General features: G+C 36.7%; 1 long non-coding RNA gene across 1 annotated transcript in view; it reads left to right on the top strand.

Annotated features, from left to right (window-relative positions):
- The first annotated feature begins 5,274 nt into the window (after positions 1-5,274).
- LOC309865503 overlaps positions 5,275-13,283 on the top strand; it is a 28,403-nt gene continuing 20,394 nt past the window's right edge. The window contains exons 1-2 of the long non-coding RNA XR_014312139.1: positions 5,275-5,310; positions 5,620-5,652. This is a non-coding gene — a long non-coding RNA (uncharacterized lncRNA). The remainder of the gene's footprint in view (positions 5,311-5,619; positions 5,653-13,283) is intronic.

The raw sequence follows: 13,283 nt of genomic DNA, 5'->3' as shown, positions 1-13,283 counted from the left end.
GTATAATTTTTCACAGTAGTCTCATCCTTTTTTCCCCTTGTGATATCAGTTGTAATGTCTCCCCTTTTATTTCTGACTTTATTTATTTGAGTCTTCTCTCTTTTTTTCTTAGTCAATTTTGTTGATCTTTGCAAGTAACCAACTCCAAGGTTTGTTTCTGTTTCTCTATCCTTTATTTAATTTGTTTCTGTTATAACTTCATTATTTTCTTGTTTATCTGTGAGATTATATCTTTTCCCCGTTCCTTGAGGTATGAAGTTAGGTTGTTTATTTGTGGTCTTTCTTTTTTTAAAATGCGGGTATATATCCCATGAACTTCCCTTTTAGTACTGCTTTTGTGCATTTCATTAATTTGGTATGCTGAGTTTTTATTTTCATTCGTTTTGAGGTATTTTCTATTTTACCTTTTGATTTCTTCTTTAATCTACTAGTTGTTCAAAAGTATGTTGCTTAATTCTCACATATTCATGAATTTTCCAGTTTTTTTCTGCTATTGATTTCAAGTGTTGTTCCATTGTGGTTGAATAAGAGTCTTGGTATGATAATGGTCTTCCTAAATTTAGAACTTATTTTGTGACCTAATGTGATATAGTCTGGTAAATGTTACACATACATTTGGGAAGAATATATATATCCTTCTGCTTTCAGGTGGAATGTTTTGGGTAAGTCTGTTATGTCCATTTGTTCTATAGTGTTGCTCAAATTTGCTGTTTCTTTGTTGATTTTCTGTCTGGTTATTCTATCCATTATTGAAAGTGGGGTATTGAAGTCTCTTACTATTATTATATTGCTGTCTGTTTCTCCTTTCAATTCTGTCAATGTTTGCTTCCTATACTGAAGTGCTCTGAACTTGGGTGCATAGGTATTTATAATTGTTATATTTTCCTGGTGAATTGACCCTTTTATCATATTGTTCTTCTTTGTCTTTTGTCACAGTTTTTGATTCCGAGTCTACATTTTGTCAGGTGTAAGTGTACACTCTCCTGCTGTCTTTTTGTTGCCATTTGCATGGAACATCTTTTTCCATCTTTCACTTTCAGCTGGTATGTGACCTTAAATCTAAATTCAGTCTCTTATAGAAAACATTTATTTGGACTTCAAAAAAAAAACCTATATAGCCACTTTATGTCATTTCCTATAGTTTTAACTTTACTTCCAGTTAGTTAACATACAGTGTGACACTAGTTTCAGGTATACAATTAGTGATTCATCACTTCATACATCACCCAGGGTTCATCCCAAGTGCACTCCACCATCTATTTCCCCCATCCCCCACCCGCCTCCCCTCTGGTAACCATCACTCTCTGTCTTTTGATTGTGGAGTTTAATCCACTTACATTTAAACTAGTTATTTAGGGCGCCTGGGTGGCTCAGTGGGTTAAGCCGCTGCCTTCGGCTCAGGTCATGATCTCAGGGTCCTGGGATCAAGTCCCGCATCGGGCTCTCTGCTCAGCAGGGAGCCTGCTTCCCTCTCTCTCTCTCTCTGCCTGCCTCTCCATCTACTTGTGATTTCTCTCTGTCAAATAAATAAATAAAATCTTAAAAAAAAAAAACTAAACTAGTTATTTATACGGAAGGATTTATACTTGCCATTTTGATCATTGTTTTTCTGTATGTATTATAGTTCCCTTTGCCCCTTTTTTCTTACTACCTTCCCTTGTGTTCCACTGATTTTTGGTATTGATACGCTTTGATTCCGCTCTCTCTCTCTCTTTGTGTAACTGTACAAAGGTTTTCTTTGTGGATACTATGGGCATAAAATATCTTACAGTTACAAAAGTCTGTTTTAAGCTGGTAAAAATATAACTTCAATTGTAGATAATAACCCTCCACATTTACTTCTTCCACCTATACTTTACATCTATTTACATTTTAAAAATGATAGCTACTTTTAATTCTTTTGCCTTTTAACTTTTTAAAAAATATTTTATTTATTTATTTGACAGAGAGAGAGATCACAAGCAGGCAGAGAGCCAGGCAGAGAGGTGGGGGGAAGCAGGCACCCCGCTGAGCAGAGAGCCCGATGCGGGCCTGATCCCAGGACCCTGAGATCATGACCTGAGTGGGAGGCAGAGGGTTAACCCACTGAGCCACCCAGGAGCCACTTGACTTTTAACTTTTTAAAAAAGATTTATTTGTTTGTTTATTTATTTATTTATTTGAGAGAGAGAGTGTGTATGCACGTGAGAGAGCATGAGTGGGGGAGGTAGAGGAAGACACCACACCCACACCATATCTTGACTCTAGCTGAAACCAAGAGCCAGAGGCTTAACCTCCTGAGCCACCCAGGCACCCTGCCTTTTAACTTTTAGACTAAATTTAACTTTTAGACTAAAATTCAGAGTAATTTACCCACCACTGTTATAACAATATGTATTCTGTATTATATACATATCTTTTACCAGCTTTATATTTTGCTCTATGCTATTGGGTTGCTGCTCAGGGTCCCTTCATTTCAAGATGGAAAATCTATCTTTAGCAATTTTTGTAGGTGGATGTAATAGTGATTAATTTCCTTAACTTTTATTTATCAGAGAAAGCCTCTATCTTCCTTTTTTCTTTTTCTTTTTTTTTTAGGGCAGTTTCGCCAGATATAATCTTGGTTAGCAGGGGTTTTGTTTTTTGTCTTTGTTTTTCAGCACTTTGAATATCATCTCACTCTCTTTTGAACTGAAAGCCTTCTGCTGAAAGTCCACTGAGGGTTTTATGTGGATTCCTTTGTGTATGAGGAGTTGCTTTTCTTTTGGCGATTTTAAAACTTTCCGTCTTCAACTTTTGATAATCTAATTATGGTGTGTCATAGTACAAAGCACCATCTTTGCTCTTAGTTGCCCCTAAGAATCTAGAGTACTCCTGGTTCCAAAAGTACTCTGAGGTATGCAAGAAAGAAGTCAGTCTTTTGGGCACCCCCTAGAATATTGGGAATGTTATGTGTGGTCCAACTCATTCCCCCTGCATAGTGAAGTTGGAAGCTGTTTTTTCCCTTACTCACTTGTGCTGCACTGAGCTGATGGGGAGAAGATGTGGTGAGTGTTCATATGCTAGTTCAAACTGTTGCTTCTGTATGTGCAGTTGCCAGGGTCTGACATATGCTAGGTCCTATGAGTGGTCCTAGGTGCTCTGAAATAGGTGAAATAGAAGCCAGTCCCTTGGGCAGTGCTCAGAAAAGTTGGAGTGTTGGTTGTGTGGTCTAAACTTTTCACTCCTCAGTGGGAAACTGGGAACTGAAGTTCTCCTCCTGATTATGTACTGTGCTTGGGAAGGGGAATTATGGAAAGAGTGCATCTCCAATTTTTCTACCAGTTTCAGTGTGGCTGATTTTGTACTTGTACAGGATGTAGTGAACTCTTAACTAGTTCTGGCTTTTTCACAAAGGAAATGCATCCATTTTTGATGTTGAACTTGTGTGCCCATTGGGTAAAGAAGAGTCCAGTGCTTCCTATTCCACCATCTTGCTGACATCTCTCTGTCTCATGTTTTATTTTTTGGGTGTCCTTGAAGATGTTGATGATTTCCCCCCAGATATTCTAGTATATTCTAGTATTTCTGTAACTGTTTTGTATTTGTTGTACTTGTTGTTTATGGGATGTCTTCCTCTCTTTCCCTGGGTTGTCTGCTTTTAATTGACAATTTTATATGATTCCTTTTTCTCCTCTTTTAACATATTAATTATACTCCTTTAAAATTATTCTTTTAGTGGTTGCTCTAGAGTTTGCACTATACATTTTTTAATAATTCTAAGTTGATATTCAAATAACTCTTAGCTCCTCATGGGTAGGATATGTACCTTAAAACAAAAGATTCCCAATTTCTTCATCTCATGATGTATAACATCGCTGCATTCATCTCACTTATATAATGGTTGTTATTACTTTGAAAAAATATTTATTAGATCAGGAAGGAAGAAAAAAATAAAAATTTATTTTACTTTCACTTACACCTTTGGTACTCTTCCTTTATTTATGTAGATATGATTTTTTTAAAGATTTTATTTATTTATTTGACAGAGATCACAAGTAGGCAGAGAGGCAGGCAGAGAGAGAGGAGGAAGCAGGTTCCCTGCTGAGCAGAGAGCCCGATGTGGGGCTTGATCCCAGGACCCTGAGATCATGACGTGAGCCAAAGGCAGTGGCCTAACCCACTGAGCCACCCAGGCACCCCTATAGATCTGATTTTTAAAACTATGCCATTTTTCTTTTCTCTGAAGAACTACATTTAAGGTTTTTATTTTTCAAGACAGGTCAACTTGGTACAGAATTTTAGGTTTCTTTTTTTTTTTTTTTTTTTTAACTAACATTTTGAATATTTCACTTTAGTCTCTTCTCACTTGCATGTATTTTGACAAGAAGTCTTATGTAATTCCTACCCTTATTTCTATAAAGTTAAGGTGTTTTTCTTCTATGGCTTCTTTTAAGATTTTCTCTTTACCGTTGATTTTCTGCATTTTGAATACTGTATGTCTAAGTGTAGATTTTTATGGATATCTATCCTATGTGGTGTTCTCTGTGCTTCCTCTGGGATCTGTGATTTGGTAACTGCCTTTATTATGGAAAATTCTCAGCCATAATTACTTCAATGTTTCTTCTGCTTTCTTCTCTGCTTCTACTGCTTCTGGTAGTGCCATTATATTATGTTATACTTCCTTGTAGTTGTCCCACAGTTCCTGGATATTTAGTTCCCTACTTTTCCATCCCTTTTCCCTTTGCCTTTGAGTTTGGGAGGTTTCTATTGTCGTAGTATCAAGATCACTGATTCTTTCCTTGTTTATGTCCAATTTACTGATGAGCCAACAAAAGTATTTTTTTCATTTCTGTTACAGTGGATTTCTAGCATTTCTTTTTGACTTGTTCTTAGAGTTTCTAGCTCTGCCCATCTGTTCTTGTGTTTTAGTATTAGATCTCTTGGTATATTAATCATGGTTATTTTAAATTAATGGTTGATAATTCCAAAATCACTAACATATTTGAGTCTGTTTTGATGTTTGTCCCTTCAGATTATGTTTTTTCCTTGTATTATTAAACATGTCTTGGATTTTTGTTTATGTTTCTGTTTTGCATTTTACCATGGCTTGCCTTTTTTTTTTTTCTTTCACTGAAAACTGGACATGATGTAGTGTGTGAAAGGAGCTGAGATAGGACTTTAGTGCAATGTTTTATGTCTGTTTGGCGAGGAGTTAGGCTATGTTTATTGTTTGCTTTAGCTGTTAAGTTAAAGAGGCTTTAGTTTCCTCTGGTGTCCTAATTTTTGTCTCTTCTCTTCTTTTTGGTTTTCCCTAGAGACTCCTTATGAAGAATCCTGATTGATATGCTGGTAAGATATAGGAGGAAGGGGAAGCATTCTATATTTGTGATTAAGTCACAGGTTTTTAGTGGGCCTGTACCTCTGGGACTTTCACAGTATTTTTCAGCTTTTACTACCTCCTCCTGCCTTAGATGAGACAGAAAGCCTAGAGGGGGCTAGAGTTGGGTAGTTTCCCTTATCCAACTCTGATAAAGTTCTGATAAAATATATTCCCTGCCAGGTAGGCCTTTGTTGTGGAAAATGCTCATGGTTTATTTCAAAATGGCTACTTTTCCATTCCCGGGTAAATATGGGATTTTTCTCTGCTCTTTACCATAGGAACCTGGTGAAGCTCCTGGAGGTAAAGCCCATGTAAGTGTGACTCTGCCCACATTGGGCTCCTAGTAATTTAAAACTCTCAAACTAGTCTATTCTTAGCTCCCAGCATTCACTGAAGTTATCATTTAAGTGTTTGAATGGCTTCTGGTACTGGGGCAGTACCTTAGCAGGCTATATTCCTTATAGCCTTACCAGTCTATATTCTCTGTATTCACTTCTCTCTCCAGTTTTGGGGGTGGTGGTTTGTCCTGTGATTTCGATTTTCTGAATGATCTAAGAAGAGTAATTGATTTTCAAATTTTTAGCATTTTCCTTATTGTAAGGGCGGGAGTCATGACTGCTAAGCTCTGTACATGTCAAATTATAGAATTCAAATTATAGAATGTCTTGTACTACTATTTTCTATGTGTTCAAATACATCTAGTAATCAATCAATAATAATAATAGTAATTATTATTATTAATAATTAATTAATTAATTTTTTTCCCTGGACACCTCCTTCCTGGAATCTTCCATTATCCAGACTGAAAAAGTCTAAGGTCTACTTCAGTTTTGTTGTCTATTGCCTTTACCATCAGGAGATTTCCTTTGCCCTTCCTTCATTAGATGTTTTTCTTTTGGTTCCTATGTCTTATTTTTTCTTGATTTACTCTCTCAATTTTGGTAAAGTAGATTCTCCAGAATCTTCCTGGGAAATGGTACATAGGAGATAAAATTTCTGGGTCACTCCAAGTTTTAAACTATCTTTTATTTTATTCTTCTGTCATACTTGATCGGTGATTAGGTACAAGATTATGAATTAAAAATAGTTTTTCCTTAATATCTAGGATACATTGCTATATATTAAAATCTAAAAAAAAAAATTAATACCAGTATGATTCCTCATCTTTTTCCTCTCTAATTTGGAATCTGTTGGGATTTTTCTTTATCTCTAATACTATGAAAACTCACGATGATGTGTCCTGGTGTAAGTCTTTATTCATTTATTGTACTGAGCCTTAGGAGGTCCTTTCAGTTTCGAAATTCATGTACATCAGTTTTGAGAAATAAGTTTTGTAATTCTTTTGATAATTTACTTCCCTTTTTCTTTTTCCCCCAGAAACAGCTATTCATCAGATATTGGATCTCTTAGATTGATCCTCTGATTTTTATTTTTTTCCATTTTCCATTAAAAAAAATCTTTCTTGAAGATTTTTGACTTTTATCATTCAACATCAGTTCTTTTAAATTTTAGCTGGAGCATCATCATCATTTTAATTTCTAAGTGGACTTTCTCATTTGTTCATCTGCTTTTATACTAATAGTCTATTTTTGTATAAAAATGCAATATTTTCACTTTTATTTGAGGATAGTATTTGTAGGTAATTACATTTTTTTTTCTTTTTCCTGTATTGTCTCTCTCTCTATTTTTTTGGTATTTTTGCCTGTATAGTCACATTGTCTCTGTTTTCCATGTTGGAAGATTTTCCTGGAAATTGTTTTAAAATGTACCCATGATTTTGTTTTTATTCAGATATGGTGAATTCTAACAGAGCAGGAGATAATTACCATTGAAAAGATAGTGGTTATTCATAATTTCCAAGAGGAGGGGGTATGTCACGGCATGTCCACGGCATGTAGGGCCACAAGAAGCATTACAAGTATCAGCCAGGAGGCAGAATTAATGAGAGGGGAGTGTGGGCAAAAGCCTTTATTGTGGCTCTTGGATGCTGTAGATTCTCTATGATTAGACACAATATAGAGAAAAACAACTTGGCATGTTTCAGAAAGTGATGAGTGAGAAATACACTATTTAAAGTATTCATTAATTATGGCAGCAAGGTCTACCCTTTCCTGATTAACATAGACCCAATATCTCCAGAAAATAACCATCTAGTTCCCTAAGTTGAATATGCCTGGTTGCTAGCATTTGATAACAAGAGTGTGGAGGAATAGGAAAGAGATCTTCTCTTGCTGCAAAGGTGACAAAGGGGGTGTAGAGGTGTGTAATGTAGTGTAAAGGTGTAAGGTGTAAAGGTGCGCATCACCTCTTTTATTTAGTCTCATGCTTCTTATTATCCCCAGTATTTGGCCTTCTCTGTGTTCTGCTGGGTTTGCTTCTCTGTCATCTCTCTGTATAAGCACTTAGATTTCAACTTCTACTCTTCCACCAGTTACCACTTTTCTCTTCTCTTTCCATTTTCCTTATTTGGGTATTGCTCACTTACATTTGTATTCTCTTTGTCTTTATGGATTATACTTTTTCCCCCTTTTACTGACTTTTTGGTGCAAGTACAGAAGAGAGAGACTATAAAAATGCATGCTGAATTAATCATATTTATCTGGAAGTTTGCTTTCATTTTCAATACCCAGGTTACCATTTTTTGGTTTCAGATGGGACTTCTTGGTCTATATATCTTATTTCTGGTAATCTTTGTGGCTATTACTGACCCTCATGATAACTTTCAGGTCTTCGACAAATTCTGATGCTTGAACGTATGTATCTCTTGCCAATCAGATGTATCTGGGAAAGACTATCCTGTTAAGTGTGATGGCCTAGCCTCTGAGCTTTGTATCTATCGCCCAACATCCCAACATCTGCCTATTGGTCCAGCATCTCTCTGAGCTCTCTCTAACTTTTCTGGTCCATAGCACAGTAAGTCTGACACAAAATACTGTCCAAAACTTCCATGGGCATGAAATACCCTCTGCCTGGCATGTCTTGTCCTATTTTATATACCTGGTGAGCTTTTACTCAGCTATCAAGACTAATGCAAGTGTTTGCACTTGTTTTGTTTTGCTGATGGTTTTCCTGTTCTTACCCTTAGGTAGAGGCAGAATTTATCTTCTATGTCCCAAATCACCTTGCATTCATTTCCAGTATGTAGCACTGATTGACTGATTAATTTTTACTGGTCTGTTTTGACTTTAAGGGCAGTGAGTTATGTATCTTTGCATCTCAGTGGTTAGAATTATCCTTGCCACACAATAAGCACTCAGAACATCTTTGCTGAAAGTACTCAGGACATTTCCCCCCCATTCTTCTGCTATTTTAGGAAGTCTGAAACATCCAGAACCCAGGTCTCTTGGCATTTCTCTTGGAGAGTTCTGGGAAAGGAGAAATTGTGATTCTCATTAGAAGCCATTTATTCTCAACTGGCAAATTTCCCCTGATTAACTAAATTCTCTCAAGCTGAAAGGAATATATATTCCAACCTTAAAATATTCTCCTGAAGCACATTTCCCCTTCTCCATGCTTCTTCCTCCTCTTCCTTTTTCCCTTTCTTTTCTTTATTTTCCGAATTCTATAAAATAACACTGTTAAGGTGCATTTAAAAAAATAAAAAAAAGCAAACCTGATCCTCTCTCTTGTTGGAGAAATGGCTGTGTCTAACACTGGCGTCAATCCTCTGAGCTTTATGCAGGGTAAGGGGATTACCCAGTCTCTTGACTAGCATAGAGAATAGTGGATGGCACTTTTTCCCAAAGTAAATACTCCAAATGAGTGCAGAGGGGAGGTTGTCTCAGCAGGATGCTAAGGGCTTCAGCATACCTGCTAGGTCTTCTTCTTTGCTTCGGAGAACAATGTCTGATAGTTCAAGCCAGAGAGATTTAATATTGCAGATATAAACTTGCTACTCTAAACCTGAGTCAAGGTGAAATCAGGATCTTGTGCCTGTCAGCTTGCTTTTGGTGTTTAAGTGAATGTCAGTGAATATATTAGAGAGGGCCACTCTTTAAAAAAAAAAACAAAAAACAAAATAAATCAAAACAAAGCAAAAAAACAAAACAAAAAAACCCTCCTTGAATGCTAAATGTATTGCAAAAAGAGAAGATTCTATTTTATCTATTCTACTTAATCTTTTTATCCCTAATTTTTAATAGCATAAGGTATAAAACAAACACTTAAACCCTACTAAGAGCATATGATTACAAATTTATTATAACCATATATACAAAATGCACTTGAAACTTGAATGGATAACTTTCAGTTTATACTTTTAAATAACATGAGAAAGTAAATCAGAATAATATACTTAGTGTTAATAATAATACCTAAAAATGGGCCTTAATATACAAACCCTTTTAATGGCTTTTTAAATTTATTTTTTAAACTGAAGTATAGTTGACACTCAACGTCACGTTATTTTCAGGTGTACAGTATAGTGACTGGACAACTGCACATATTGTGCTGTGCTCACCACAAGTGTAGCTGCTGTCTGTCACCATACAACCCTATTACAATGCCATTAACTGTATTCCTATGCTGTGCGTTTCATCCCCATGACTTATTTATTCCATAACCGGAAGTCTATAATTCCCACTCCATTTCAACTCTTTTCCCCACCATCCTCCTTCTGGCAACCACCAGTTTGTTCTCTGTATTTATGGGTCTTTTTCTGTTTATTTGTTTTGTATTTTAGAGTCTATATATAAGTGAAATCATATGGTGTCTGTCTTTGTCTGAGTTACTTTGCATAGCATAATACCCTCAGGCCCATCCATATTGTTGCAAATGACAGAAATCTCATTCCTTTTTATGGCTGAGTAATATTCGTGTGTGTGTGTGTGTGTGTGTGTGTGTGTGTACATGTGTATCTCACATCTTCTTTTTGGTTTTTTTTTTTAAGATTTTATTTATTTATTTGACAGACAGAGATCACTAGTAGGCAGAGAAACCCACAGAAAAAGAGGAAGGGTCTTTTCCCTGCTGAGCAGACAGCCCAATGCGGGGCTCGATCCCAGGACCCTGAGATCATGACCTGAGCTGAAGGCAGAGGCTTTAACCCACTGAGCCACCCAGGCGCCCCTATCTCACATCTTCTGTATTCATTCATCTATTGATGGACATAGGTTGCTTCCACATCTTCACTATTGTAAATAATGCTGCAGTAAACACAGGGGTGCATATATCATTTTGAATTAGTAGTTTTGGTTTTTTGACTAAATACTCACTAGTGGAATTACTGGATTATGAGATATTTCTATTTTTAATTTTTTGAGGAACTTTCATACTGTTTTCCATAGAGTTTGCACCAATTTACATTCCCATCAACAGTGCATGAAAGTTCCCTTTTCTCCACATCCTCACCAACACTTGTTATTTCTCATCTTTTCCATGATCTCCGTTCTAACAGGTGCGAGGCAATATCTCATTGTGGTTTTGATATGCATTTCCCTGATGATTATATTGTACTTATTTTTTTTTTTTAAAGATTTTATTTATTTATTTGAAAGAGATCACAAGTAGGCAGAGGGCAGGCAGAGAGAGGAGGTGGGAAGCAGACTCCCTGCTGAGCAGAGAGCCTGATATGGGGCTCGATCCCAGGACTCTGGGTTCATGACCTGAGCCGAAGGCGGAGGCTTTAACCCACTGAGCCACCCAGGCGCCCCTATTCTACTTATTCTTAATGAATTAAAGTTTTATGTGAAAGAGGAGACATGAATGTAGATAGTAACTAAAGCAGAATTCACAAACTCAGATGTCTTCAGATGACAGACATGACAGACAATCAACTTAAAGGCGTGAAGTCCCAAGGTATGATACTAGCAAGGGAGGGACTCTGAGGAAATTGGTGAGTGTTTCACTTAAAGACAAACAATTCAAACTTTTGAAAAGCACTTAGTGGGCTATAGCCCATAGTCTATGAGGGTGGGATTTCTGAACTAAGATGATGCCGTCCAATCAGGCATGTGGTAAGTATTGTGAGGTCTGGTTAAAAGCAGGAATCCCAGGGATAGCCCCAGAACTTCTAAGCCAGAATCTTCAGAAAAGGGTTCTGTGAATATCTATCTACCTACCTACATACCTATCTTTCTATTATCTATAATCTATCATCTATTTATCTCTATCTACTATTTAATTATCTATTACCCAAGTGATACTTTTGACTGGGAAATCTTGGGAGCTTTGAAATACAATGCATAGCCTGGTGCTCTGTAACTAAATGCAGAGCTATCAGATTGGGGAAGATTAGAGGCCAAATGATGGGCTAATACAGGATGAGCGTTAAGAGATGGAAGTGAGGTCAGGGAGGATATCCTGAGGGAGAGATGTGAATGCTGTGAATATCTTGAATGCAGTCAAGGAGATGGATAGGGCTACGGTTATATTATGCATGTGAGCCAGTGGGTTTGCTAATATTTCCATGGTCCTACGGACTGGTTTGAGATGTTTAGAACATGAGGAGTAGAACAGCCTTTGAATGTGTTTTTGTCCCTACTGGAAACTTGCTTGGGATAGGGAAATGGAGTCTTCTGCTGATAGACCAACTTGTTTTTTGAATGCCTCAGTTGTCATAAGGTCTGTTTGCCATTTTTCTGGATGAAAAGATTCCAAAGTTGTTCTAATTTATATTTTTCATTTATAAAGGTCATTGACAATAGATCACTTAATCTGCCAACTTTTGAAGGGAAAATAAAATTCCGTCATGAAAAATCGATGGTTTTCTCTGCACCTTAGTGAAATGTCATGTCGGTGGTAAGACTAAGATTAAAAAAATGACCCTACTACAACTTGGCATATCAAAGGTAGAAAACAGTTGTCAAGCTATAATCACCTGTTACTTTGCTGCACAAAAATAAAGTAAGCTTATGATAAATGTAAGGGAAAATCAAACAAACATAGTATGGTAAATAAAAATATTAAAAATACTTGCTTTATAGATTCCATAGATAAAGTGCATAAACACAGATACTGTCTGAACAAGCTTGAAAGTTCAACATTTTGTTTTGGTAGCAATGGAAGTATTGGATAGTGGGAATAGAATTAAAGAGATTCAAGCTCTGGTTTGTTATTGGTAATGACTAATTGATAGCGCTGCTCAAAACTATATGGTTATTAATAATGCTGCGCAGACTTTTGTTCATTACTAAAGCTACTGCTGTTGAGCACTAAAAAAGGTCAGCTACTATTCTAGTAAATACCACTTTGGTATTTCTCAATTTTTTTTTTTTTTTTACAACAACCATCAGAGTAGTCTTATTACTTTTATGTTGAGGAGAACTGTGACTCAAATGAGTAGAGCTAAGGTTTGCAACAATCAGTCTGACCTCCTGTTTTTCACCAACTGACTGCCAGAATCAGCAAGTAGTTGATTAATTGCCTACCATAAGCAGGTTACTACGCAAGGTAAATATAAAATAAGGATCTGGGACTATGAATGGAAATGATGATGACTAACAATTTAAAATAGGGTACAAAAGCCATGCAAGCAGTGAAGACATTGTATATCAGGAAAAGTCAGTGGAAGGAGTTATCATTGAGGAATAAGGACAGACTTCATTGATTCATCCTGGAGGGAAACACAGGATTTGGGCAAGTAAAATGACAAGGGAGGTGAGTGGGGGTGTGATGTGGTTTTTGAGGATTAACCTGACTTCAGTGAGAGAGTGGATTTTTTCCTGGAGCAGGTGAGTGGAGAGATGCCTGAAGGAGTTTATTGCTACTGCCTCCTTCCTATGTCCACATCTTGTGGTGATGATGACCTAGAAAAGTGAAAATGAAGAGAGGTCGTGGAAACATTAAATTATCAGCCTTGCATACTTAACCTCAGCTTAATCAAAAACGTAAAGAGCAGAAATTACTGTCCTTGGCTAATGGCTATAAATTAAGAACCTTGGTAAAAGGGCGACTATAGACATAGGCGCTTTGAGAGGACAAGCATGCACCTAGCCATTATTTA

Source organism: Mustela nivalis (assembly GCF_964662115.1).
Source record: "Mustela nivalis genome assembly, chromosome: 5".
NCBI lineage: Eukaryota > Metazoa > Chordata > Mammalia > Carnivora > Mustelidae > Mustela > Mustela nivalis.
The sequence above is the reverse complement of the archived record's forward strand: the minus strand, read 5'-3'. Positions and strand labels throughout refer to the sequence as shown.